Source organism: Chanos chanos, chromosome 12, assembly GCF_902362185.1.
Source record: "Chanos chanos chromosome 12, fChaCha1.1, whole genome shotgun sequence".
Classification (NCBI taxonomy): Eukaryota; Metazoa; Chordata; class Actinopteri; order Gonorynchiformes; family Chanidae; genus Chanos; species Chanos chanos.
In genome coordinates, this window is record NC_044506.1 from 16965845 (window position 1) to 16985494 (window position 19650).

Sequence of the window (19650 nt, forward strand, 5' to 3'; positions counted from 1 at the left end):
ACTGTCCCCGGAGTCAGTTTCCATCTTTAGGTCTATTGTGATAGTTGGAGACTTCTCTTCTGTACTACACTCATCAACAGTACAAATCACAGCCGTTCCAAGGCCACACTCTGTTGGCTTTTCCAGCAGCGGCTTTTCTCCATTCTGCAGGCCCTGCTGCACGTCCTCCTTCTGCAACCTGTCTGACACTGGTGCTTTCTCTGACACCCGCGACAACCGTTTCTCCCCCTTTTCCAAGCTCTCTGAATCTCGTGACACTTCTTCTTCCTCTTGTTCTGTGTCCTTTTCCCTCGGCCTCCCCTCCTGAGTCTTATCGCTCTGTTGGTCCTCTTCTGTTTGACCCACTCTTTCCAAATGAATCAAGTTTCTCTGAGAAGTTATATCTGCAGGAGCAGTCTTGTATTCCTGACCAGAGTTGTCCAAAACGGGAGTGGCAACTGGACTGGCTGTCTCCTCAGTGGAAAGTACAGAATTTTCATTGTTACAAGAATCCTCTGGGACCAGTGGAACAGAGGGATGTTCTGATACACCAGTCTCCTTATTAATCATCTGTGTATCTGCTGGCGAGTGATTCTCCAAGTGAGTATTCTCCATATGTGGGGCTTGAGGGTATGCAGCCGTATCCTAAAATGTAAAACAAACCCAAAAAAAAAACAAAAAAAACACCCATTTGTGATCTTTTTAAATTCTCACATTGGAGGTCTGACGATGCTATTGCTCTGACCAGTTTTCTTCAATTACAGATTGACACTGGAGTTCAAGCCAAATTCCTCCATACATACACTTGCTCCACTTTAAATCTCTCTCTATTCATCTGATGAAACAGTTGTGCCTACATATTTTGAAGCTCAAGAATTAATTTTCAAACTGAACACTATGCTATAAGATGCTTGTGAGCGCACTGTGGATGTTGCGGCACACACAACACCATACAGTCCACGTCACGTCACGTTTTTGTTTTGTTTTTTATTTTTTTGGGCTAAACGCTAAAAATGCACGTTCAAGCGCAAACTTGCCTGAATGCATGACACATTTTCGATAACATGAACTTTAAATGTTCCACGAATCCACAAATTGTTGAAATAGTCGCACCCGCGGTGCATAATAAAAACTTTTCGGCTCAGGTGAAACGGTCAGTTGCATGCCTATATGCTTAGAAATCCTAGAAAATAAATTCCCTATTTTTACATACGGTAAACTTTTCTGCATAATATGCAGCCTGATATTTCGTATTAATCAATCACTAAGTGTCTTGCTGTCTACAATTTCGATGGCGCCGAATCGAGGCAAGCGGTGTTCAGGAATCGTGCTCGAATTGTATTTTCTACAAGACTATTTATAAACACGGACCGCAACATGTTAATTGATTATTTTTACTTCATTTGTAAAAACTGCACATCTTCCAAATCAGAGATGTTCCCAGAAGTTTCAACACCATCCGCACATGCATCTTACCAGCTAGCAAGCTACATGAGAAGTCAAATCTTGAATGAGATCAGAATGACTCTGCAAGTAACTTAAGTGTGTTTAACTTAAACGCGGTCGCTCAGATTATACACGCCTCTCAGTATACTAAGCGGGGCATGCGTTGGGTTTGCACTGGTGAATCATGAACTGGCGGATACAGAAAGTCAGTAGTATGCTACCATCAAAGATGCATTTGATGAAAAGTTACTAGGTTTGCAAGACACCGTGCCATTATCCCAGTCGAATCTCTGCCACATGGGTACAGACTGGCTAATTGAAAGAGAGGCGAATATGATACGCTAGAATGACACCACTGCAGTTGAGTCACAAGGACAACCATGAAGCAGAGAGGGAGTATTTTGCAGGAGTTAAGACAGCTGGTGAATTTTGTCAGTTTTCCCTAAAAGTTTTCGATGAAGCTAAAAGCGAGCTGCAGAGGCTACATATCCCGAAACTGAAACAGTTAGCGTGCTAGCAGGCTATCAATTGTAAACAACATGCAGGATAAGTGAGCGTCTGCCTCTCACCTCAGGGTGCGTGAATTCCACGGGTTACACCTCCTTGCGAGAAACTCTCTTCGCACAGCCACTGTCTACTCGGAATAAGTTCTCTTCATTAAATACCCTGTGGAATTTAATAATAATAATTGTTGCGCAAAGGTGACCACCTCAGAGTCCCGCGAAACCACTTCCGCACGCAGTACACTCCCCCTGCTTGCACAGTATGCATGACATGAACCACGGGCAGTGATTAATCTTCATGTCATGGAATAATGACATGTATTATGCACAACGTTGGCAAGCGTTACTTAACAGCAGCCATACAATTTATAGCTAAACATTAATGTAATACCTTGAAATATTGACGTTCTTAAATGGCGTCTCCCCCTAGCTGTGTGGAATCAGAATTGAACATCAGTAACGCGCATGTCATTATTTTGTCACCTTGCGTAAGTGAGCCTGCGCAGTGGGGATAATCGAACCCTTAACCACATGAGAATTACTTTGCCCAGGCCTATCTAGAAGAGAGAAATGGTTTGCTAGTATTTAACTAAACTTTTCCAATTCTAAACATCCCAAATGAACTTTGTGATCACAACAGTACTAATGGTCTTTCTCTCGTCTCCCTCGTACTGGGCCGTGGTTTTTCAGTAGAAATAGATGAATAGCTGCTCTATTCAAAGAGCAATGACACTGCTCATATCTCAACCTGGCCCTCTGTGGTTTTGGACACAGTTGTGCTAACAATATTTTTTTTTTCACATGTTTTGGAAATGTTTGGTTTTACATGACTTCTTGCGGACAGTCATTGTGAGCTACCGACAGTCACCTACTATACCTGCTGGGGAAAAAGTTAAACTACAGAACGCAAAACACTTGGAAAAGAGCAAGCCGCCCTATTTCAAAGCAGAAGTCATCCGCGACCCACATCCGAAAAAATAAGTTTTTTAAAAAATGAGATTGTTAAATATGAGATTTTTATCCACTTTATTTCTGATCGGAGATATTTCCCATGATTCATAGTGCATCAATCGAGGGTATGTGCTGACGTCACTTTCCCACCGGAATACGCCCCCTCAGCCGGACTAAGTGGCAAGACATGTTGCAACATGGCTACCTTTAGTAGGGGAAACTGCAAAACCGGGAGAAAAACAAACGATTATCTGCTTAAATCAAAGGCAGCTGAACTCGACAGTGATCCTTACAACTCACCAAAGAACCAGTGGTCCATAGACATTGACATGTGGCCAGGAATCGGGTTACCCGACATTTATATGTACCTGATTTCGACCCCGACATGCACAATGCAAAGCCTGAGGGTATACGAAAGAAAGTAGGCTACCAACCACCTGTCAACTCTGACCAAAAGGAAGAGTCAAAGCTAAATGTTGCGAGACTACCAGGAAGAATTGAAGGTGAGCAAAGCTATTTTATTTGTGTAACTGTTATAAGGTAAGACTTCTAGTCAGGAAATGTTGTTGAATTGTTAACTTAATAGCAGCCAGCGTAAACAACTACAGCTAACAGTTTGCATTACTCAAGTTTTCAAGTTTATTTAGACCCCAATATCACTGTTCAAAGTCTCAAAAGGTTTTACATGCCCACAACAAACAAAACAGGACGGCACCCCCTGACTTAATGTTGTAAGGTTTGCGATAGTGTTTGGAAGAAAATTTCTCTCTTCATGAATGGTTAGTATGAGTTGATGGCATGCTATACATTCGTCTCCATCGGTTTTGCTGTGAAATGTAAGCGCAAAGGCTACCCAACACAAATTAATCCAAGCAAGCCAGCAACAGTATATTAATATTCTGGGTTGCTGAAGTGTTGTGCATTCCTCTCCATTGTTTTTGCTCTATAGTTATCATCAAAATGAAGAGGAAAAAAATGACATCTTGTCCTATTTCGCCCCCAAAAATAAAAGCGACAATGATGAGACAGACAATCAAGATTTTAACAGAGCTGAAGAGAAACAGCAGGAAGTGGAGAGTGCCACAGAGAGAAAGCCAGAGGACTTGTTGAGTTAGAGAGACTGGTTTTCAAAGTGAGGACACAGAGCAAGAAGAAGACACAGATTAAGATCCTGTGAATGAGGCTGAGGGTGACATACAAGCAGAGTGTAAGATGCAGACAGAGGATACATGTGCATCCACAAGCACTGGACCATCAAGTTTGTGATGTTGAAAAAATATTTTCTTGCTTCTAAAGCAATGTAATTACAGTTCATAGGGTGTGTCCATGTAGAAGTGTGTAGTCTTATGATTGAGATTAATCAAACTCTCCCTCGTGTCATTCGTCTATCAATATAGATATCCCATTGGTGTTCCTTGAATGCTATAGTATATGTGCCTTATATATAATATTTATTTATTTAGATATCTTTCTCCACAGATATCAGCAGATGTAAAGAAGACCCACCGATGCAGCTGAGCTTGAAATTGTGGGGGGGGGGGGGTGCAATCCATGCCAAGTCTGAGCAGCACAAACAAGAAGTGATTGCATAGATGGACTATCTGAGAGCTGTAACAACTAATGCAACACTGGCAAATGTCCTAAACAAGGAAAATAACAAATAGGTTAGAGAAAATTGGGAACTATATGAAAACAAGAGGGGAAGTGCTGTTACCTACTGCCACACAAACCGTTGCCCTTAAGCGAGTACTGCAAGAGATAGCCCAAGAACGCAATGGTGAAAGATCTATTGAGGCTCGAGGTCGGCTGGCACAGATAGATCTTGAATTCATTGTGTGTCTTGTTACACTCCGTAAAGTGTCTTTCTGATATGCTACAGTCTTCATCACTTGACTTTTCAAAAGCTGTTGATTTTAGTCGAAGCTTTAGTTCAGACACTGAATGACTTCAGACAGGAATCATTTTTTGATATTTTGTGGGATAAACTGTCGAACATTTCTGAGCACTGTGATACTGCCGTACAGCCAGCTGCAAAACGACCAAAAAGGCTAAGCTCTAAACTCAGTGAACGCTGTGTACTGACTGCTGTTGTTCAGACAGAGTCAGAACCAGATAAAGACGGGTTTCGTACAGCCTCTTTCTACCCTGTCATTGATCAGATGCTCAGTGAGCTTAACAGACGGTTTTGAAAGACATGACAAGAAAACTGTGATCTAATGAATAGCATCCCAGGTCTAAACCCCAAAAGTGATGCATTTCTGAAAGAGGCAGCTCTCTTTTCATTTGCTTGATCATATGATTCAAATATTGATGACTTAGGGCATGAACTACATCAATTCACATGAATTTTAGAAAGGAAAATACAGACTGGGGTGCAGACACGGTTTAGTACAGTAGAGCTGGTACTGTTCACTGAGCCTTAAGAAGAAGAGTTTTTTGAGTTCTTCAGACTTTGGAAAAAATAGCAGTTGTGATCCCATCGAGTTCTGCTTCTTGTGAGTGGAGTTTTTCTACGCTTAAGCTGGTGAAAACTTACCTCAGGTCCACCATAACCGATGAGAGATTGAGCAATCTGGGTGTACTGAGTCTAGGAGGGCAAAGGCTTTGAATCTTGACTCACTTGTCCATTATTGGTTTGCCAAAAATCACAAATACCACAGAATGCAGTTGCTGTAATGTGAAATTCTAGAAGGAAAATACAGACTGGAATGCAGAGACCGTCTAGTACAGTAAAGTTTGTACTGTTCGTTGAGCCTTATAAAGAAATGCTGCAGCAAAGAATGTGCTGTTGCTTGAGCTGAAGCTAACAGGAACATGTTTTATTTTGTTTTCAATATTGTAATTTACTAAAATTGTCGATAAGTTACTGAAACAAATACTGTTACTGAAACAATACCAATCATGGTGTTTTATGTTGGGGTTTTTTTTTGTGTGCTGTTACTTTATATACTGAACTAAACATTTTTAAAGCTTGAATACCGTCTTTGTCTCTTTTGTCTCGGGTGGAATGTGCCCTTTTGACAAAACCACTGGCCCCAGCCTGGCCCCCCCAGTAAAAGTGGTCTAGAATCGCCACTGACAAAAGCCTTGATGCTTTGTACTTTAAAGTGGGATTTGTTGGTGAAATTAAAGTGACGAGGACACCATTGGAAATTCTGGTCGTGTGTGGACAGGTTTGTACAAATATTTTTATTTTATTACAACTTTTATTTGGAGAACTGTGGGCTAGCTAGGCGTACTTTGTTCGTAGCTAACACTGCCACTCACTAACGTTATATATTTGTGCAGCTAAAACACAGCAAGAGAATGAATGAGCCCCCACTGAAACCTTGGATAGCTGCAGAGAAGACTTTTCACAGCTCATTGTACATGAATGGCAGGACTTGGAGAGACATGTTCACATGCAGCAACATTGATGTTTAAAGTTATGTCCAGAGTGAGGATGAGCGATGACACACTGTGTAGTGCATTGCCATGTCAGGGCTTCAGTCAAAACAAACAAAGGAAATCTGCTGCTCTGAACTGTCCTCTATAGATATGACCTGTCCCAGAAGGCAGAGTAGAAAGGTTTTGAATCCAGTGGACGAGAATGTGGTCAGTGAAGCTGCACCAGGGAAGTCAAGAGTCCTGTGATGCGACACCTAAACCTACAGAAAATGAAACTGCAGACTTTCTGGATGAGCTCAAGCATGCAAACCCAAGAGCTGTCCTGCTCTCTGTAGCTCCAAAAACACTCCAAAGACTTTGCCCTTGTGGCTCTGAAAGATGGCTATCTCGCACTATTAGGACAACTTTATGAGGCTGAGAATGCTGGTCTACGATCAGACATAGTGTAGGTAAGACAGGGATTGCATGCATTGATGAGCAGTGCAGGTGGAATGCAGGGACACTGAAGAAGCTAGAACCAAAATGTCTCAGAGACATTAATTTCAGGCATGAATATGGTAGCAGACTCTTAGGTGCACAGTCACTTCCAAACACCGCACAATATTTTTCACTTTCTGAATTAAGAGATAATGTTGACAATGCAGTGGATCATAGTGGTTCACAGAATATTTAGACCACATTAAACTCATGACGGTTCTGACCTCACGTGTGAGACATGTAAAACCTTCTATGAGGTGTATGTCCAAGTCAACAGTGCATAGGCTGCTAGGTTCGAATGTCAAACAAAAGATCAGAGTGCTTCGAATTTGTGGCACACTGCAAGAAAATTCAGAATTACTGCAAGTTCTGCAAAAAAAAAAGTCCCTTCAAGAGCATCCACAAATTGTGACAAGTTTCTGTCTGAGCACTTCTACCTCTTGTGGCAGCTATGCCACAAACTATGGTAAGGAGAGTGAGGTAACTGTTTGTAACCTACTGAAAGAGCAGGGCATGAACACACAAGGGCACTGTTGTGAACCTTTTTATGTGCTGTCCTCGCTTGCCGTCACCAATCTGGAGAAGCAGCAGATTGAGGGAGCCACAGTTGGGCAAGCAAAGAATGCATTATGATAAGAAAGCGCAGAGGGTCAGATTGTTTTTATATGTAACTCTAATGTCAGTTGTTAACCAAGAACTGTCAAGGTGAACTCTCTCCCTTGTTTTGGATTTCTTTATAACAGGTCCGCATATCACAAGAAACGGATCACAGCAAGCAACTTTGGAAGTATTACTTTCCCTCCTTATTCAAAATCCTGCTTGGCCAGTAAAAACCTCAAAGAAGGATCTAAAGTATGTTATGGGTAATAAGCAATTATTTAAACTGAAGACATCTGTGTTTCTAAGAATACACTTAAGACTGAGTGGTATGTTGTTGTTTTTTTTCCAAGGCATGTGATTGGGGAATCCTCCATGAGCCAAGGGCAAAGCAGCAATACACAGAGCACACCGGTGTCGTTATCCCAGAGAGGGGGCTGTCCCTGTCTGGCAGCGGCCTGCTTATTGGATCTCCAGATGGGACAGTATGTGGTGATTGCATTATTGAGGTGAAATGTACTTGGCCAGCCAGAACCAAGACTATCCTGCAAGCAGCAGAGAGTAGGGACTTTTTTTTCTGGAGTTGGATGAAGTGACTGGTTCCCTAACACTAAAACAAACTCTTAACTCCTGGCATCAGATCCAGGGCAACCAACACCTGACCAGAGCTAACAGCTGTCACCTACTTGTATGGACTCCTTTTGACCTTTTCATCCTGCCAGTGGGCTGTTAACACTGACACTCTGGAAACATTTTATAAAAATTGTTTCCTACCAAACATTGTCACAGTTGTAAGTTAATATCTGCACTTGTAATTACCCTGCATTCATGATCTGTATCAATTTCCTTTGAATTAATTGTGACAGTTATAATAAATGAAGTTTTGGCACTGCACACAATAACATGTTTTTTTGACCAAAAAAAAAGTTTCTTGATATAAAGAAGAGTAACACACTTTATCTGTTATTACTTTTTTAATAAAGGCTTTCTGCAAAACAAACAGGAAAATATAAGCACACAGGAAGATGGGAAGATGCCCACAAGGGGGCAAAGCACACCTGTCTCTCCCATAACAGGCATGAAAGGGCTGGGCAAAGATCATATCTTGGTATTTTTAGGCTGAATGGCGATACACGATATATATCTCGGTATTTTCTACGAAGTGGGCTAAATTTTCAGTGGTATATCAAAGCCACGTGTGAGATGTCACAAGCACTTTTATTAAAACAGACTGTGATCAAAATAAAATGCAAAGATGCATGTTCAATGATGCAGCCTCTTAAGTATGGCAACCGCAAAGACAGAGCTTGAGGACCCTCCCGTATCCTACAGGTCTCCTGTTTGGGAACATTTCGGTTTTCTAGTGAACTAACAGAAGAGCCCTATGGCTTTGTTTTGCTAGGAGAATGAAGCCATAGGGCTCTTCTATTATGAGATTTACTACATACTCTGAGTTCTCTCATCCAGGTTAGTCACTAAACTATGTACTCAGAATACCCCAGCTATAAGGAAATGATAGAAAAAAAAATGTGAAAATGCTTTGTCATCAAACTGTGTATAGAGGTTATGTAGCATAGAATTTATTGAGAGCACGTTTTTGATGGCATTTAAACATCTGCAGCTAGGAGTGACACAAAGTGGGAATATCAATGAATTAAAATATAGGCAGGTAAATAACTCATGTTACGAGTCTATGGGTTTAATAAAAACATCTCTGAAATAAATATTTGAACACCACATGATACCTAATCGCTAGTAAACCACATGACAAATGTACAGCAATAATTCTGTTCATATAGACATTTAATATAAATCTCGTATCATCGTGTCATCTACAATCAGTTTATTGTGCCAAGGTATATGGGCAAAGCATCACTTATCTCTATTAGCGGGCTCAGTTAGCCAAACGTATTGTAAAGGGAGTAGATACACCACAAAACTGGAATTTCATTCTTTCATACTTTACTTTTTTAAAGTATGTCGTATCTTTAACAGCTGTTTCACAGTTTGGTGGCTCCGAATATGATTTTTTTTTTTTTTACTTGTAAGAACTTTATTGAACAAATACACATCAAATGAACAACATCAAATATACAATTAGTCAAAATACACCAGGGGACTAACAGATAACAAATAAGTAAGTAAGTAAATAAATAATTATAATAATACAAATAAAAAATGACACAAATATTTTGTAAAGATTAAAAGAGTTATAAGTTAATAGATTTTTTTGGTGGAACAGTCAAATACAGAAGCAATATATTGTTTTATGTTTACAGTCGGCTCTAAAAACGCTGTCCTTTCGTTTAAAATTTTTGATTTATGAATATAAAATTTTGTCAAAATAATAATCAAATTAATCACTTAAAAGGGACAGCTGAGATTCCTGTCAATCAATGAAACCAAACAACCCATTTCTCCAATGTAAAGTAAAATCAGGGTAGATATGATCGGCAACAGAGAGGGGCAATTTACTCCAGAGTTGTTTTGTATGTGGGCAAAACCAAAATAAATGCACCAGCATTTCTCTGTGCTCCCCACAAAAAGTACAATTTACATCAACGTCTTTATGTTTCTTTAAGTAATGATTAGTTGGATGAAACCTGTAAAGCATTTTAAATGATTTCTTTGACTTCTGTAGCAATAGCCAAGCGCTATCCCAACAAATTTCTCCAACAAATCTGGACCAAAATGACAAGGAAGAAGGTGTTCTGATGACCTCTTGTTGAAAAAGTTGCCGAATTGCTTTATTTTTATTCTTATTATGCAACGGGAGTGAATGAAGCTAAATGGCTAAAATAATTATTTACACCTGCTTCTAGACCCCAAATTTTATTTTATTTTTTGCAAATATAGTATGGATTATATCTGAACTGAAATGAAAAAATACTAATGTCCTTTCATTTTTCTTACAGGGAAGGCGAATGCTTGCATTTCGCCCATAAAACGCTAGCATTCTGATAATGTATGCTGATTGGTCGGTTGAGGATTTACGACACTGCGAATATAATAATATGCTAACTAGTCATGACTGCTCTACACAGTCATTAAAATGGTTTGAGTGCCATGTTCTTTGCATATCTACACGATTCATGAATTGGTTAAAATAAAGCTGAGGGTTTTTTTTTTTTAGTTGTTATTCTGCATCCCACATGTGGCCGTAAATGCCGTAAAGCAGCTCGTGGCGCATGACCTCACAAATTCTTACAGAAAGGTATTTTACTACAATTGAAAAACGTAGAAAATCTAAAAATGAAACTATATCTCGTGTCAACCTCTTATATCGACAAACATAATGAAAATTTTTTTGCCCCATGAAAAGGTACATTTTTGGGGGTACAGCACCATAGGCCCGCATTCATTCTGGACTCTCTCGCAACGCCCCCTGTGAAACAGGAGGTTCTGAGAGTGGAAATTCTCTCCTATTTAGAAATTCTCTGCTGTAGCTTCTGTGAGTGTGCGACCCATCCCGGCTGCCCGATCCAGTCTGCACATGCACGTAATTACGAAATCGGAAACAACTTTTTCCTGCCCGATTTGTACCACGTGTGAAAATTAACGGTGCTGAAACGGAACACTTGATGGCCAACAGCGAGTTTACGTAACCGGAAACAACTGGCAGTGATATTTAAATCTGGTTATAGTACAGATATAGAAACGTTTCTGTGATCTGTGAGTTATAGCGTATGCAAGTGACAGTCATCATTTTGTATGCTGTGGATTAGCATTTTTGCAAGCTTTACTGATCAGGGATCACAAGTGTTCTCACAACAACCAGTTAACTTAATCAAACACATCGATTACCTAAGGATTTGATAGCCGCAAACAGTTGCATAGAGTAAATCAGATGTTTCAGGTGGATTTTCATACATCAAAGACAAATGTCATCATACACCAACACAGTGCTTAAATGATAGCCACTGACACGCACAACAGTTGACCTAATTGCACAATATCCCATCACTGTACGATCCAGAGAACGCAATCTATTCAATCTATTTGTTTATTAGATTAGATTACATTAGACTCAGTTGTGCACAGTACAGATACACAGCCACACTCAACCAGTGTCCAGCCAAAGGGAAGCGTAACGTAGAGTCAGTGTCAAAAACTCAAAGCATTTATTGTCATATGCACAGTTAAAACAGCGACGTAAAAAAAAAAAATCACACATGTGTGGAACGATAGGGCAGTGTCGTAAAAGAGGTTAAATTCTGCGCGTGCGCTGACTTTAGAGCATGTGCAGACCGGATCGGGCACCTACAGCTTCAGATGAACGAAACGACTAGTGGAAACATGAATGAATCACTCACTGAGCCGACTCGTTACTCCCGAGTTCAACATGAACGAATCCCTCACGAACGACACATCACTTGTTACATCTCCTCTAAGACATTACCATTCCATGTGCATACGCAATCAATCTGATGCCTAGCAACAGCTGCACCGCCACACGCCAAGCTATTAACAAAATTGTTTCTTAACGGTGCGCTTCTCACCTTACCGCCACAAACAACACCATGCTTGCTCAGAACAAATGCGATGAAGAAGGAGAAACATTGCTCTTACTTTTGCGGGTTGAGTGGTTACGAAATCTCTTCAACCGAGGCATCTAGAAAAAAAAAGAAACCCAAACCCAAATTAATATCTCCCCTGCATAGGCCTACTCAGGGTCTCCAATATTGTTCATACTTTAACTTCATAGGCCTACTAATAAACTTAGGAGCACCCGTAGGAAAAAACGCGGTCACCTGCACAAAATAATAGCGCTAAAATAAACAACCTTCAACTTGCATTTCCCACGTGACAATACATTTTTGTCAAAACATTACACGTAGGCCTACCATTAAATGTTACACCAGACTTTAACTAAAGTTGTAGTTAACACGTACCTTTATGCTCAACAGTCTGCATGCAAAAACCAGTGATGCATGGGACGTTTGATACCGAAGCTCCTTTCACTTTCGCAAAGCATGCTGGTTCGATACAGTGTGTTAAAGCTTGTATTGTTGTTGACATTTCCATGTGACTGATGACGTCCGAAGCTTCGTACGTCACTGAAACACTGGAAAGGGTTTGACCGATTAGAAGTTTTGACGATCGCATTCTCCAGACCCTCTTAGACACTGTGCGCTTCTCTTTAAACTGTTGCACAAGCACATTCCCCAAACCTCCTTATGATTCCCTTTGCCCCCTTTTCTCTTTGCACAGTTGCTCACAAACACTGATGAGATGCCCTTCTTTCACCTTACTTCACAGCAAAAACTTGTCACAAACCTGAATCATGGTTATATACCAGTCACAGGAGAAAGTGTAAGTAGTCATCATAAGTGTCATCACAAATATCGATTGTAGCTTAGACTGCCTTCATACAGTCATGGCAGCTAATTACAACTTAAGGACAACACATTTAAACATTATTTTATTGTAGCAAATTGAGGCAGGCAGCAAAATGTACATTTCTTGCAGCACTTTAATGAGTGAACAATGCTTATCAGAGGATCAAAATGAACACACATGGTGCTCTTAGGTTTGTAGTGTACATATCGTATTGAAGCTGAAATCAATGAGGCGTTTATGCATTCTTTCTCCGCAGTCTCGGGTTCATGACTGCTATAATTCCTGCAAACTACCAAATGTCACTGTGCTGTCTGTCTTCGATGTATCGGATCTTTTTTCGGCACAATCAGGAAGAAGCCTCATGAAGTTCACAAGGCTTTGTCCGCCCATCCCTAGCAAAAAGACATGGTTTAGGCCAACAGGCGCTTTTTCACTGCATGGTACCGGCTCGACTCGACTCGACTCGAGCTAATTTACTAATAGGCCTACCTCATAAAGAAAATAACTAAGGCTGTATGTGCACCAGTACATACAGGCCACAATTGGGCTAGTTTCAAATAGTTGCCCAAATAAGAAACATGCACAACACACAAACATGAACACTCGCTTACCTTTCTGCTAAGTTTTATCAGTCTTTCGCCTCTTTGCGCAAACCTTTTATTCACGGCAGACTAATTGTTTGGGATGTACCTAACTACACAAACCCAAACGCTTTGTTGTATGCAGCGCCCCCAAAATGCGCCACGTTCCACAATACACCTATAATCTCCGGTCCTTTGATAAGGAAACGATCAAGAAAGGAATTTCATTAGAAGGGGGGAGGCAAATGTGTCGCCAGGTGTTGGCCATTAATTACATATGCGCATCTCTGTGCTTAATGTAAATGCATACGTGGGAGTGAAAGGGTATAGACAATGAATCTCTTTCAGGTGTGTCAAACTAATTGACGAACTGATCGAGTTTTGGCTCGCAACTTTCAGTGAGCTGTGTCTCTGGTCAGAAACCGAAAGTAAGGCAGTATATCAATTTTCGCGCGAGCAGCTCACGAGCAGCCAGGCCTGCAAGTTGAGAGCCAAAAACCCGATCAGTTCGTCAGTGTGCGTGGTTTCTGATTGACATTTTGGGCGGAAATAACAAAAATTGCTTACCGTAAAAGATAAGCGGAAGTAACAAAAATTGCTTGCTGTAAAGGATAAGTGTCTGTAGAGCAACACTGTTTCAAATAAAATGTCAATCAAGTTTATCAATTCAACTGACAATTTATCACTATTGTTACCCCTCCATTTTTCAATTCATATGCATTTTTATCACCTTCAGTTTTATCAGCTAATTTTTGTTACTTCCATCCTTTCCTTAAATGATAAAAAGCAATTTAGTGTTGTGAATGAGGAATGATGAATGAAAACAATGAAATGTGGCTCTGTTTTCATAATATCACAACTGTTTTAATCAAATCGGCTTTAAATTAATCAAATCACTTGATAATTTATCACTATTTTTCATTGCATATCCATTTTTACCCCTCTGTTTTTCAACTCATATGCATTTTCATCACCTCCATTTTTATCAACGAATTTTTGTCACTTCCCTCCCTCATACTGGTCATACTGCTTCCTTCCATACACAAAAACTGGTACTTCCAATGTTGAAACACTCATGACCTTACTACACATACCTAAAATAAATGCAAATTCTGAAAATGACATGTCATAAGCAACAAACCATCATACACGCAACTTAGAACATTTATCACATATATACGAATTTCACCTGCTTGATGTAAGCACAATCCAGACTCTAAACTTTCCAGATGTGCACTGATGTAATTCATTTGTGTGCTGCAGCACACAAGACAGGTGCGGTAGTTATGCTGCTGCATCAAATGATGAAATTAAACGTTCACAGGATTATTTGCGCATTAAGTATGTGAAAAGTGTGTCTATGTTACAGCGCCACCATCTGGAAACAGGAAGATAGTGCTTCCAATGTCTAAAAGCCCATGAAATTTGGCACACAAATCAGATTGTTGGATGGTGCATTGTTGGATGATGAAATGTCACGGGTCGCACGTTACTGGAGGTGCGAGGGCCTGCCATCGCCACTTGCAGCTATATTTCATGTTATTTTTGTATATTTCATTTTACGTATATACATTGTGCGGTTCTGCTTCAATTAAAACAACTGAAGAAACTTAAGTCACTTTCAGCATATATTCATTGTAATGTAAGAATGGAAAGTCCATTAAGTCTTAGAGTCAGAATCTATGGTTTTTCTGCTGAGACATTTTTTTTAACGTTTTGGACCGTTATCTTCCTCAGATGGATGTGGGTTGTTGTGTGTGTGTGTGTGCTCACCCTCAGGCTCCTGTGTCGGCATCAACCTCTTTTTGGCCTTTCCAAAAACAGCCGTGGACATCTGGAGAACTGGAGACTTCTAGTTTAATTATTCCCTACCAGTGAGAGGAACACATTTAATTCAGAATCATTAACACTTCTTTTATGTTACTAACCATACATAATTATGATAATGCAGTCAAGCTACATTGACAAATGAATTCAATACCATGATAATGCATTAGAAAACAATTAAAAACAGTGATCAAAAATTGGAGACATTTCTACACAATGCTTTCATATGCATACAATATCACAATTCTGAATTCATGACCAGTGTCTTTTCGAACCAAATTTCAGGATATGGTATGTTAGACAAGCACTATTAGCAGTTCAAAATAATGATAATGTTTTCACCACTGCTATTATCTTGAGAGTGGGTTCCAAATTACTTTGAGCATAATTCAGAATCATGATATTACATGCAACAATACAAAAGTGTGATAATGAATTATACATTTACCAACAATGTACTGACAGGAGAGCAGAACTTAGATAAACAGAGTGGCCAATGCATTCATTTGGTTAGTAGCTCAATTGGAGATGCACTATCCAATCACTGAGGGCATTATCCAATCACTGAGGGCACTGTGGATTACATTTTTTTTTTTTTTTGCATACAGAATCATGATATTGTATTGGAAATGTACATGTGTAATTCAGGATCATGAAAATGTCTTGTTTTCAACATTGTCTCTAGTTCATTAAAAGTTACAAAACAATACCACATTAGGAGATTGAAAATATAATATTTTCCCTTTCTGTACAATATCCAAAAGCATAACATTATCTGTATATTGTAATACATACTCAGTTTTTTCAAATGCAAAATCATTACAAAAAATGCAGGACAACTAAAAAGAAAAAGAAAAAAGAAAAAAAAGAACAACTTAGTTGTGCTGGTGAACTGGTACGAACGACTCACTAAAAAGAGTATTGTAAATATTGAGTAAATATGTATTGTCAATCACACAATTTACTTTAAAATGAATGCCTGTCAAAATGGAATGAACTTCCTGACCAGAGTGCCCTTGTCATGGTGATATGAGGATGCCAGCATGCCTGAATGAACGCCATTGGTCCAGTGAAAAGGGTTATGGTAGACCATGTGACACACATGATGTAGAGTTCATTATGAGTCCTCGGTTTATGACATTAAGTAGTAGGAACAGAAAAGAGGGTAAAATGTTGATGAGATCTGCCACACACCATGAAATAGACTTTTGTCCATTTAAAGTAAGTTTTTATATTTGCTACATGTTGGAATGTTTTTTCTTTGTTTGTTTGTTTGTTTGTGTGGTCTTGTTTTGTTTTCTCACATCCCCTGTGCTGTTTCTAATTGCAAATTTAGTGAACTGAAGAATACTCAAAGAGAAGTCAGCAGCTTTTAGTGCATAGGCTCATTGTAACCCTTGCCTCTGCATTCGTCGGTACTTCAGATGAATTTTCGACATTTGTTCTTTCACTTGGATTTTCAGTTTATTTGTATTCACCAGAAAAATCTTTATTTCCAAGAGGGACACGAACCGTACAGAAGAATGCATGAACGTGCCAGCACAGGACATGGTTTCCAAATAAAACAAAAATATCCAAATAAGAACTTCACTGCTTGGAACCCTATTGCCAACAATAACGATAATCTGAACGACTGCTCTGCTCCTCTAATGGGATTTCCCATGTGTGTTTTGAAGCTCTTCTGTTTGATATTGCCTTGGGATATGACACAACTTAGGGATATGGAAAGCAAATGGGCACAGTGACGTCTTACAAAAAGATACATGAAATAACTTAATACATAAGGTCTTATAAATGTGCAGACTCACACAAAATGTCCTGTTACTTTGGGGAAAAATCACCTCGTTAAATCATTCTGCAGGCTTACAGCTAATGGTGGAGCATAAATCAACAGAGTTTGCCAGTACATAATATTCATTAGCTAGATGCCCATGACATACAGTACAATGATTTGCAAAGGCTGAGAGTCAGTCAGTCAGGAGTCCAGCATAGCCTCACACTTTGTTTCACACATTCATGTGAGCAGCATGCGGGAGGCTGAGGATGGTACTAAACTGGGAATTACTGGGCATACAGCATGGACTGACACACTGGTGCCCTGCCATGTGTTTTTTACTTTCCTTTGTGTACCTATCTGTTAGTCATGGGCATGTTTGTTCTTTTTAGTGACTCAAGTCAGTTAACAAATTCACAAGAATAGATAAAGAACAACAAAATATACCAGAGCAGTACCCAGATATTTTATTTATTAAAAGTATATTTGAGGTTATTCTGTGATTGTTAGAAATGGCGCAAGACTGTTATAGAACAAAATCTCAGTGATGTCTTTTGAGAGTATGTGTTTTAAGAAAACATTAGAATGAAACAATGAACACAGTAAATATTCTGTAAGTCTACAAGAAGACAAATAAGGACTGTGAGATCAGGATACTGAGCAGGTCACTACCGTTGTGTCACTAGCCGCGCTCATGTTGTCACGTCTGGATGCAGAGATCTCTTAAACTCTCCTTGCTGGACCTTAAGGGCGGTGAATTTATGATCCATTTCATCCATGAATCCCTCATCCACAGACTCACTGTCCCTGTCCTCCTCCTCTCTAGTGCCCTCAGTGGGCAGGAATACATGGATCTGTGGGCGGGTGGAGGCAGATGCTGACAGAGTTGAGGGTTGGCTGGGGAGGCACAGCTTTCCTCTGACAGACAGAGCCTCCCCAGGTGGAATCTTCTGACACTGCCTCACAATAGGCCGTAGTCCGACCCGGTCCGTGGAGATGGTCTGACTTTGTACGAGTGGCTGAGCGGTCTTGGGGACAGGTCTGATTGGATAAGAGAAGTGGGTGTACACTGCTCTGGAGGTCTGTTCCCTCCATCCTGTGTCATCATATGACTTGCAGAGTGGCAGAGAGAGGGCACGCTTCTGAGGAGACCAGTGACGGTTTCGTGAAAAGCCCTCAAACACTGCCTGTTGACGCGGAGCACATAGGGAAATCTCACTGATACTGTGTTGAAGAGTGTCAGAAAAGACAGAGGAGGAAAAAAAAAAACAGAAAAGGCATTACAGTAAACATTCAGGTTTACTACTACAGTATTCTCTCTAATCCGAAGACACGTTGTAAAATACTTTTTTTCAGCACTTAATTCAGAAGCACCATCAATCATTTTTGTATTATTGCCAACTTTATCAAAGCAGTTAGTGACAATCTTATTCATAACATCAGTTCCGTGAAATATTTTCATTCAGTAATCATATTCTGTGGCATCAGGTAACGACGAGAAGGAAAATGGAGGAACTGCCTCATATCTCACACACTCTCTCACTGTGGGGTTTGAAAGCAGGCAGCAGGCACTCAGTTACTTAAAACCTGTTCTGGCTGGGATGAAGCCATCAGATAAATGGACTGATAGTAATGCTGAGTTGAGCATGAGTGGTCTGGGTGTGTTTCCGTGTGAGAAGTCTGTTGCTCAGGTTTCTGCCCACATACTGTATCTGTTTGAAACTCCAGTCTGGGAATCTGCAGGTTGCCGCAGACGGAGATCTTGGGTAACCAAAATAAGAGCATATCGTCTTACCTCAGATTTTATTGGTTTGAATTCCCCTAGTCATAACAAAAGCTAAAAGAGCACACATCCAAAAAAAAAAAAAAGAAAAAAGAAAGAAAGAAAAAAAGAAAATGATAGGAAAAATATTTTATTTCTCAAACTTGTAGGAATTTTTTTCGGGCTGAAAGTGTGGAACAGTGGAGCAAATTCATGGATAAGTGAATTTTAAATCAAACTTGTTTAGAATGAATATCCCTTGAAGATTGCATATTCATGTTTTTTAAACTAATTGTCTAGCTCAGTTGTTTGAATGCAGAAAAAGGATGCTTTAAAAAGGATAATACAGTTCTTGTCTGGTATTTGAAAAGCAAATTTCTGTGCATCTGACTCTGAATTTGCATCATTTAACTAATTCCCACAGCTGCAACAACACAGAATGTTGATATAGGAGGAAAAAAGGAAGTTTACGGCAATAAATCCTCAAAAAGAGATAACTTAAAAGGGAATTTTAATAAAGTGCCATTATGATTAGAGGAAAAAACAAACCCAACATGTATTCAGGGGAACATGGTCTAGCATTACACAAGTCCTTCTACAGAGCGCTTCCATGGTATTTTGATCTCAATTACTCGATTATTATTGGTGTATACAGTTATCAATCATGAATTGAGGAAGTTGTTTTATTTTAGGGTAAACCATTTTGATGTAATTAAACCATAAAATGATCTGTGGTAAGAGGAAAACAATGCACTCTTAGACAGTTGGTGTTTACGCCGAGCTCCAGACTCCAAGGCGGCGGGTGTCGGCTTACCTGAGAGGAACCACGTTGGTCCGACGATGTGCTGGTTTGGTCAGGGATGGAAATCGCAAGTCATTTCTGACAGGCAGACCCCTGGACAAGGGTGTAGGTGGCACAGATCTGGATTGGAGGTAGGTCCGAGCCAGTGCACGACTTCTCTGAAAGGCTCGCTGGTGCTGCAGACCCCCAGTATCCTGGGTCAGGCGAAGAGGGGCCCTGGCATC